Here is a 10,615-nt window from a genome sequence, read left to right as displayed (position 1 = left end):
TCATTCATTCATTCATTCATCCATCCAATCATATTTATTGAGTGCCTACTGTGTGGAGAGCTCTGTACTAAGCGCTCGGGAGAGTACAGTACAACAATAAACAGACACATTCCCTACCTCCCAACATCAGTGGAGTGACTGATCACAGGGAGCCCAAACTGGACGGGCCAAAGCCCACGAGCAGCTGATGTCTGTTTATTTGTACTGATGTCTGTGCCCCGCCACAGACTGAGAGTTTGTTGTGGACGGGGATTGTCACCCTTTATTGTTGTATTGTACTTTCCCAAGCGCTTAGTACAGTGCTCTGTACACAGTAAGCGTTTAATTAATACGACTGACTGAATGAATGAACGAACCGTTTCCTCCTGGCCGGAGGGGGCTGGACCCTCCCTAACAGACACACTGTGGCCTCGACCCATCTTCTCTGACCTCGATTCATCCCCGAGCCCTCGTCCCGCTGGGTGTTTGTGACTGCGGTGAGCGACTTCAATCGTGACATCAAATCAATCAGTCTTTTCACTAGAGGAAGAATTTTAAGTACCAATTAAGAATGAAAAAGTGATCTACACCATCAAATACAATATTAATGCCCTGGGCTAGGAAGCCCCTGCCTGCACCGAGCAAGGTACAGCTGGCCCGGAGCTGGGGAAAGCGAGGGCCCTGTCACGGCCGAGTCTTTTATGAGGAAGAAGTGGAGCTTTTATGGCCGTTAATGGAGAGTGACCCCATCGAACCCGCAGCCCCAACCCAGAGGGCAGCGGACTGGAGCTGAGAGGTCAGGGCTGAGCGGAGGCTGAGCGGGAGCGGGTCGGGAGCTTGGGAACACGAGAGGAAGGCTCACGTTCTGTCTCTCCCACCCCTCGGTGCTTTAGGAAGCCCCTCTCTCCTCGCGCCTGCACCCGCTGAAGCTAAATTCTCTCCTCACGCCCCATTTTCTGGCTCCTTCATCCAAACCCTCCTTGATGCCCCTTCCCCCTCCCTCTCCCGGGCCAAGAGGAGCAGATTGGGAAACTAAAACCAAGAATCTGTGGTTCTTCCGCCTCCTCTGCAGTTTTCGGGTTTGGTGGTAGCGCTTGAGTGAATGAATCAGCCACGAGTCGAGTTTAAGCCCTCTTGGGGACAAAGCTACCCTACTCTCCACAGTGCTTATGCAGTAGATATGCCCAGTGGATGCTCTGCAAACGCCGTTACTCCACTGAGAGAAGTAGTGTGGCTCAGTGGAAGGAGCACGGGCTGGGGAGTCAGAGGTCATGGATTCAAATCCCGGCTCCGCCGCTCGTCAGCTGTGTGACTTTGGACGAGTCACTTAACTTTTCTCTGTGCCTCAGTTACCGCAACTATAAAATGGGGATGAAGACTGTGAGCCCCACGTGGGACAACCTGTTCACCTTGTATCCTTCCCAGCGCTTAGAACAGCGTTTTGCGCATAGTAAGCACTTAACAAATGGCATCATTATAATTATCACTACTATGCCTAATTTACCAGCAACACCTTACCCACATCCTCCCTCTGGCCTGGAATGCCCGCTTAATAATAATAACGATAATAGTACTTGTTAAGCACTTTCTCTGTGCCAAGTACTGCTCTAAGCACTGGGGTTGATACAAATTAATAAGGATGGAGACGGTCCCCGTCCCACATTGGGCTCACACTCTGAATCCCCATTTTTTACAGATGAGGTAACTGAGGCCCAGGGAAGTGAAGTGATTTGCCCAAGGTCACAGAGCAGACAAGTGGCAGAACCAGGATTAGAACTCGTGACCTTCTGACTCACAAACCCCGAAGGAAGACAGTGCCGGCCACTGGGTGAGAGATCGTTTCTTGCATTACCGCCTCAAGAACCTGGTCCAGGGCCTGGGAGGCATTTGATATCTGTCTTTCACTCTAGACCGTAATCTCGTTGTGAGCAGGACGTGTGTCTGTTATACTGTACTCTCCCAAGCGCTTAGTACAGTGCTCCGCACACAGTAATCACTCAACAAATGCCATTAATTGACCGGCTGACTAGACCGTAAGCTCTTTTTGGGTGGGGAACATGTGTACCAACTCTGTTATACTGTAATTTTCCAATTGCTTGGTACAGTGCTCTGCACACAGTAATCACAGTAAAAGGACCTCGGTTCTGATCCCATTCTGCCACTTGTCTACCGGTTGACTTTGGGCTAGTCACTAGTCACTAGAGAAGCGGCATGGCTCAATGGAAAGAGCACAGGCTTAAGAGTCAGAGGTCATGGGTTCTAATCCCGGCTCGGCCACCTGTCAGCTGTGTGACTTTGGGCAAGTCACTTCACTTCTCGGTGCCTCAGTTACCCCATCTGTAAAATGGGGATGAAGACTGTGAGCCTCATGTGGGACAACCTGATTACCTCGTATCTCCCCCAGCGCTTAGAACAGTGCTCAGCACATAGTAAGCGCTTAACAAATGCCAACATTATCATTATTATTATTCATTTCTCTGTGCCTCAGTTACCTCATCTGTAAAATGGGGATTTATGATTGTGAGTCCCGTGGGGGGCAGAGATTGTGTCCAACCGGATTAGCTTGCATCTACCCCAGCACTTAGAACAGTGTCTGACACATAGTAAGCGCTTAAATTTTTTTTTTTAAAAAAGGCTGGTCCATTTTACTTGTAACCTCTGGACAGGCCACCTCTCTGGAACAAGTCAGGTGTCTCCAGAGAAAAATTCTAGGTTCAGGGGTTCAGGCCGACATCTCTGTGGTGTCGTTCAATCAGGCAATGGTAGGGAAGCAGCGTGGCTCAGTGGAAAGAGCCTGGGCTTCGGAGTCAGAGGTCATGGGTTCGACTCCCGGCTCTGCCACTTGTCAGCTGTGTGACTGTGGGCAAGTCACTTAACTCCTCTGTGCCTCAGTTACCTCATCTGTAAAATGGGGATGAACCGTGAGCCTCACGTGGGACAACCCGATTTCCCTGTATCTCCCCCAGCGCTTAGAACAGTGCTCTGCACATAGTAAGCGCTTAACAAATACCCATATTATTGAGCGCTTACTGTGTGCGGACAATATACTGAGCACAGTCCTAAAGAGTGGGTAGAGGTGATCCCTACTCATCAAGAGCTTACAGTCTAGGTGGGGAGACAGACATTAAAATACATTACAGGAAGGGGAAATGGCAGGGTGTTAAGGAGGTATACAAGGGGTGAATATCGAGTGCCTAAGAGGTTCAGATCCAAACGCCCGGATGATGCAGAAGGGAGAGCGAATAGGGGAAATGAGGAAGACCTCTTGGAGGTGTGATTTTAGAAAGGTTTTGAAGGCGGGGAGAGTAATCGTCCATCGGATATGAAAGGGGAAGGGGTTCCGGGCAGCGGGAGGATGTGGGCAAAGGGTTGACGGTGAGATAGATGAGAATGAGGTACACCGAGGAGGTTGGCGTTGGAGGAGCGAAGCTTGTGGGCTGGGCCGAAGGAGGAGAACAGAATGCTTTAAAGTCGATGGCGAGCAGTTTCTGTTTGATGGCAAAGGTGGATGGTTCTTGAGAAGTGGAGAGACACAGAGTGAATGTTTTTTAGAGAACTAATCTGAGAGGTAGGTGGGAGGGCTTCAGGGAGCTGGGGATGCAATGATTCCCCAGTCAAGGGACCGAGTAAGAATAATCATGATACTTTTTAAGCGCTTACTAAGTTCCAAGATTGGGGTAGATACAAGATAATCAGGAGGGACACGGTCTCTTTCCCTCATGGGGCTCACTAACTAAGTAGGCTAGAGAGCAGGTATTTCATCCCCATTTTTCAGATGAGGAAATGAGCCCCAGGGAAGTTACGCGACTGGCTCAAGGTCACACAGCAGACAAGTGGCTGAGCCGGGATTAGAACCCAGGTGCGTTTTCCTTTAGGCCACGCTGTTTCTTAGCCACTGATCGGAGGCCGTAGAGGGACACTGAACCAAGATGCCGATTGAGTGATTGAGCCAAAAGAGAATGTGACGAGAAGCCGCTTCTCCTCAGCAGAGCCTGGGAGCCAGCAAACCCTTGGGGGTTAATTAAACCCGAAATCGGAATCGACAAACACCCAGAAATTATTTACACTGCTGTTAATTTCTTCTTTAATATTCATAACTGTTTTCTGTTAATTAAAACAGGGAGGGAGAGCAGAAGGAGAGGCAGAGAAGACCAGCAGCCCGCATACAGATAAGGGTGCAGGAACCTGGCAGAAACCAGGCTGCGGAGATCGGCCCTCTCTCTGTCGGGTGAGGAATTTCCGTGATAGGGGGGTGGGGGTGAGGCCTCTCCACCATCCCTGATGAACCTTTTTCCGTTCCCAAATTCAGGGAGTTGATTTCCCCGTCCGAAGCCACCTCTGAGGTCCTAAGTAGGAGCAGTTTGAGTGCCCAGGATAATAATGATAGTATAATGATTCTGATACTTAAGTGCTCACTACGTGCCGAGCACTGTTCTAAGTGCTGGGGTAGATACGAATTAATCAGTCTGGACACGGTCCCTGTCCCACATGGGGATCACACTCATCCCCATTTTACAGATGAGGTAATGAGGCACAGAGGAAGCGAAAGGACTCGCCCAAGGTCACAGCAGACATGTGGCGGAGTCAGGATTAGAACACAGATCCTTCTGACTCCCAGGCCTATGCTCCAGCCCCTGAGGCACGTTGGGTGGTGGGGTGATGGAAGGCGGCGGCTGCCGACGACTGGGCGAATCAGGCTAGAGCTGCACGGGGATTTCTTCAGTGATTGAGAAGTCCCCAGTGGTATTTACTGAACGCTGACTGTATGCAGAGCACTGTTCTAAGCGCTTGGGAGACTACAATCTAACAGAACTGGTAGATGCGTTCCCTGACCGTCTGGAGACTCAGTGGCTCCTGGGCTTCTGAGAGAGAGCCTTGAAGACCCGAACCTGTCTTGGCTCAGTGTGCAGAGAGAAAAATCACACCTTTCTGGACAGGTGAGGGGTCACCTCTCTCTTGGGGTGGGCACGGGGCACGGGAAGGGGTCCGATCCTGCAAGGACGGGTGGGAGGGTCAGAGGGAGAGCAGAGAAGTCAGGAAGGCAGGCTGGGGGAGGGCTGGCACCCACCCTCTGCCAGGAAGCAGTGGGCCAAGGCGGTGGGCTGAGGGGAGGCAGAGAGAGAGAGCCTAAGCAGCATGGCCTAGTGGATAGGGCACGGCTCTGGGAGGCAGAAGGTCGTGGATTCTAATCCCGGCTCCTCCACTTGTCTGTTGCGCGACCTTGGGTAAGTCACTTCACTTCTCTGCGCCTCAGTTACCTCATCTGTAAAATGGGGATTAAGACCGTGAGCCTCACGTGGGACAACCTGATTACCCTGTATCTACCCCAGTGCTCAGAACAGTGCTCTGCACATGGTAAGCGCTTAACAAATATCAACGTTATTATTCTCTGGGCCTCGGTTACCTCATCTGTAAAATGGGGACTGAGACTCTGAGCCCCACGTGGGACAGGGACTATGTCCAACTTGATTTGCTTGTATCCACCCCAGGGCTTAGTACGGCGTCTGGCACACGGTAAGTACTTAATGGACTCGTTGTGGGCAGGAATGTGTCTGTTGTTATATTGTACTCTCCCAAGAGCTTAATACAGTGCTTGGAACACAGTAAGTGCTCAGTAAATACAATTGAATGAATGAAATATCACAATTATTATTATTATCTTTCTGGATGATCTCTCTCTCTCTCTCTTTCAGTGGTATTTATTCTTTGCTTATTCCGTGCAGAGCACTGTACTGAGCCCTTGGGAGAGTACGACATCTCAGAGACACAATCCCTGCCCAGTGATCGGTATTTACTGAACCCCGGCCGGGTGCAGAGCACTGTACTGGGGGCTTGAGATAACAGCCCTCAAATCGAACACACGGTCCCTGCGGTGGAAGCGGAAGGAAATCTAACAGCCCCGTTCGCCGGAGGAGACGCGGGAAAGGGAGCGAGCGACGGGTGGCGGAGGAGGCAGCCGCCCCATCTGCCTCACTGCCGGGGCGTTTCTCCCCGTGGGCTGGCTGGGCCCAACCCAGAGATGCCAGGCGGGGGCAAAGGGCCCAGCCCTAGGGGAAGTGGAGGGCGCGGGTGTCCCTCGGCCCGGCCCGGCCCGGCCCGGCCCGGCCAGGCTCTGCCCCGGCCCTGGCTAGGAGGAGCCCAGAGATGAGTCCGTGTGGCCTCGGTGAGTCTGCAGGCCGCAGCGGGAGGGATGGAGGGAGGAAGGGATGGAGGGATGGAGGGAAGGGAGGGCGGGCCCTGGAGCGGCTGCGGCCTCCGGCCAGATGGGTGGCCGTGGACCTCACCCCCCTGCCGCTGGCTCCTTTGGAGGTTCCCGTTCACTGCGCTTCTGCTCCCTGGAACACCCGGGCTGCAAGGGCACAGAGAGGGAGGGGGACAGGGAGGCGGGCACACACCCGCACACCCGGCTCTATATGCTGGGCTCCGAGGTCACGAGAGGGCCCACACCCAGTTGCCCGCACACACGTATACGCTGGGCTCGGAGGGCCCAGGGCGAGTTCACACACGCGGTCGCACAACACGCACCAGACTCCGAGGGCACGAGGCGGGCACCCCTCCCTTCTCCCGTAGGTATTTAATTTTGGTATTTGGTAATAATAATGATAATGATGGCATTTTTAAAGCGCTTACTCTGTGCCAAGCACTGTTCGAAGCGCTGGGGTAGATACAAGGTCATCCACGTGGGGCTCACAGACTCAATCCCCATTTTACAGATGAGGAGCTGAGGTACAGAGAAGTGAAGTGACTTGCCCACAGTCACCCAGCTGCGCTTAGTAAGGTGCCAGGCACTGTTGTAAGCTCTGGGGCGGACACAAGGAAATGGGTCGGACACAGTCCCCGTCCCCCCTGGGGCTCACGGTCTCGGTCCCCATTCTGCGGAAGAGGGCAGCCACTGGCCCAAGGTCACCCAGCAGACAGGTGGCAGAGCAGGCCGGGGGTCTGGGCCCGCCGCCGCACCGCTTGCTTTGGCCTGGCTGTCCCTGGTCCCGGCCCCCGCCGTGCGCCTCAGCCCGTTGAGCGGGGTCGGCTCCCGGGCCTCAGTTTCCCTCCCCGCCCCCGTTTGCGGTGCAGGCTCGCGGCAGTTGCCCCCTTTGTCCAGCAGGTGGCCCTTTCGACTTGCTCGTTCCGCCGCGCAGCCCGCGGCCGCCGGCCACCCCGCATTCATTCATTCATTCATTCATTCATCCATCCATCCATCCATCCAACCATCCATCCATCCATCCATCCATCCATCCATCCATCCATCCATCCATCCATCCATCCATCCATCCATCCATCCATCCATCCATCCATCCATCCATCCATCCATTCCTCCCTCCTTGCTGTCCTTCCTTCGTTGTCACTTAACTTCTCTGGGCCTCAGTTCCCTCATCTGTAAAATGGGAATTAAAAATGTGAGCCCCAAGTGAGACAACCTGATCACCTTGTATCCCCCCAGCGCTTAGAACAGTGATTTGCACATAGTAAGCGCTTAACAAATACCACCATTATTATTATCCTCCCTCCCTCCCTCCCTCCCTCCCTCCCTCCCTTCCTTCCTTCCTTCCTTCCTTCCTTCCTTCCTTCCTTCCTTCCTTCCTTCCTTCCTTCCTTCCTTCCTTCCTTCCTTCCTTCCTTCCTTCCTTCCTTCCTTCCTTCCTTCCTTCCTTCCCCCTCCCTCCCTACCTCCCTGCCTCCCTCCCTTCCTTCCTTCCTTCCTCGTGGCTCAGTGGAAAGAGCCCGATCTTGGGAGTCAGAGGTCATGGGTTCTACTCCCAGCTCTGCCACTTGTCAGCTGTGTGACCTTGGGGAGGTCACTCAACTTCTCTGTGCCTCAGTTACCTCATCTGTAAAATGAGAAGCAGTGTGGCTCAGTGGAAACAGCCCCGGCTTGGGAGTCAGAGGTCATGGGTTCTAATCCTGGCTCCACTAGTTATCAGCTGTGTGACTTTGGGTAGGTCACTTCACTTCTCTGTGCCTCAGTTACCTCATCTGTAAGATAGGGATGAAGACTGGGAGCCCCACCTGGGACAACCTGATTACCTTGTATCTCCCCCAGCGCTTAGAACAGTGCTTGGCACACAGTAAGTGCTTAAGAAATACCATTATTATTATTATTTCCTTCCTTCACTCATTCCTTCCGTTGTCGTTATTGAGCGCTTACTGTGAGAAGCAGCCTGGCTCAGTGGAAAGAGCCCGGGCTTGGGAGTCGGAGGTTGTGGGTTCTAATCCCGACTGCTACGTGTCAGCTGTGTGACTCTGGGCAAGTCACTTAACTTCTCTGGGCCTCAGTGACCTTATCTGTCAAATGGGGATGAAGACTGTGAGCCCCACCTGGGATTAGCTAATTACCTTGTATCTCTCCCAGTGCTTAGAACAGTGCTGAAGGGAAAGCATTCTGTGGCACGGGAATATGGCCTGAGCCTTGGCTTGTTGAATGTTGAGTGGGTTTGCTAGGCTACAGTCAAGAGTTGGTCCAAGGGAAATGGGGTAAGGGGGAGGGGGCTTAAAAATCAATAACTGTGGTATTCATTAAGCTCTGACTCTATGCCAAGCACTGCACTAAACTGCACTTAGGTAAATACAAGACGATCAGGTCGGACACAGTCATTCAATAGTATTTCATTCAATTGTATTTATTGAGCGCTTACTATGTGCAGAGCACTGTACTAAGCGCTTGGTAGGTACAATTCGGCAACAGATAGAGACAATCCCTGCCCATTGACGGGTTTACAGTCTAATAAGCACTTACTTTATGCCAGGTACCGTGCTAAGCACTGGGGTGGATACAAGCAAATCGTGTTGGACGCAGTCCCTGTCCCACCGGGGGCTCACGGTCTCAACCTCCATTTTACAGAGAGAGGTAACTGAGGCACATAGAAATGAAATGACTTGCCCAAGGTCACACATCAGACAAGTGGCAGAACCGGGACTAGAACCAGGACTTTCTGACTTCCAGGCCCATGACCTGGAAGAGCCACGCCTCTCTCACAGTCTAAGGGAGAACAAGTATTGAATGTCCATTTTCCAGACGAAGAAACTGAAACAGAGAGAAGGGAAGCGACTTGCCATGGTCACACAGCAGAGTTCCTCTGACTCCCAGGATCGCTCTCTTTCCACCAGGCCGTGCGTCTTCTCTCAAGTCATGTGTGGTCAGGTGTTCAGCCGCTATCCGAATGCCAGATATGGGGTCAGTTCCCTCGAGGTGACATCCCCCAGGGCTGGCTCCTGGGCCACTGGACCTTACAGGGAGGCCCCAGGAGAAGCTCCAGCCTCTCCTCTGGGGCCATGAGGTCTCTGGGAACGCATGGAGATCGAGTGTGGCTAGGAAAATCATCCTTGCTCTACAGTGCTCCAAGCTCTGGAATGATGTTCATTCATTCCGTAGTATTTATTGAGCGCTTACTATGTGCAGAACACTGTACTAAGCGCTTGGAGTGTACAAATCGACAACAGATAGAGACACTCCGTGCCCTTTGACGGGCTCACGGTCTAATCGGGGGAGACGGGCAGACAAGAACAATGGCAATAAATAGAGTCAAGGGGAAGGACATCTCATAAAAACAATGGCAAAATAAATGGAATCCGGGTGATGTACATCTCATTAAACAAAATAAATAGGGTGATGAAGATATCCGTTAAAAGAGAAGCACCTGCTAGAAAACTGAAAACAGAGACAGGGAGGCTCAAACGCTACAAGTTTGGCTGTTCAGCTTTCCATCCCGGTCAAGCCAGATGTAACTTAGCCGGGGTTTGCCACGGAGTCACCCGGGAGGCCCAGGGGCTTGCCGTGAGGGCAGGGAGGGGGACGACCCAGCAAGCATTTGGAACGTTCCCAGGAAGCGCGGCCAAGTAATGGCGGGGAAACCCTGCCAGTGGAGGGAGGGGAGAGACCCTTCGCTTGGCGTTTCCCTTCAGCGACAGGCCCGATTCGACTCTCGGGCCTCCCCGTGCTTTCCCTGCTTCAGGAAAGGGCAGTGGACACTGGCGATGCGATGCCTTTAGAGTTAAGGTGACCCAGCTGGGCTTCTCTCCCCCAGGCCGCCGGGTGCCCCGTATCCAGATCCCAGGGCAGGAAACTCAAACGCTCCCCGAGGTGGACCGGGTTGGGACTGTCCAGAGACCCCGTGGCTTCGCGACAATTCCACCAGCTTGAACGAATAACACATCGTCGCTCTAAAATTACCAAATGTCAGGTAAACAAAAAGTTATTAAAGATGACCTTATTAGTTCTTTCAGCAATTCAAGGAGCAGGGTAATTGTCAAGTCTCACTGTTATTAGGTTGAAATAATAGTTTGGGGACCATCAACATTAAAATTTCATTACGATGGGACAGAGAGGCTCATGTATAATCAATAGCAGGAATCCATTATTATTGACTTGCAATGAGAGGGAGCAAGAATGCATCTCCATAGCTCTGAGCGTTCGGCAACCTTCTGAATGATACCGAATTAACGCTGCAGACGCTGCCGTTCCGGGCGCTGGCCTCTCTTCTGAAAAGACACCGGTCTCTTAGGGAGGGAAGTCGATACCCACTGCTCCATGCCCACCTACGAGGTGGTTTTCCAGAATCCTGTCTTTTCTGTTCTACTCCCAGGTTTGGGAGGGCACAGGGGTAGGGAAGTGGAGGGAGCAGTCGACTGAGGAGTGATTGAA

The sequence above is a fragment of the Ornithorhynchus anatinus genome, chromosome 3 (genome assembly GCF_004115215.2).
Source record: "Ornithorhynchus anatinus isolate Pmale09 chromosome 3, mOrnAna1.pri.v4, whole genome shotgun sequence".
Lineage (NCBI taxonomy): Eukaryota > Metazoa > Chordata > Mammalia > Monotremata > Ornithorhynchidae > Ornithorhynchus > Ornithorhynchus anatinus.
Note: the sequence above shows the minus strand (reverse complement) of the source record.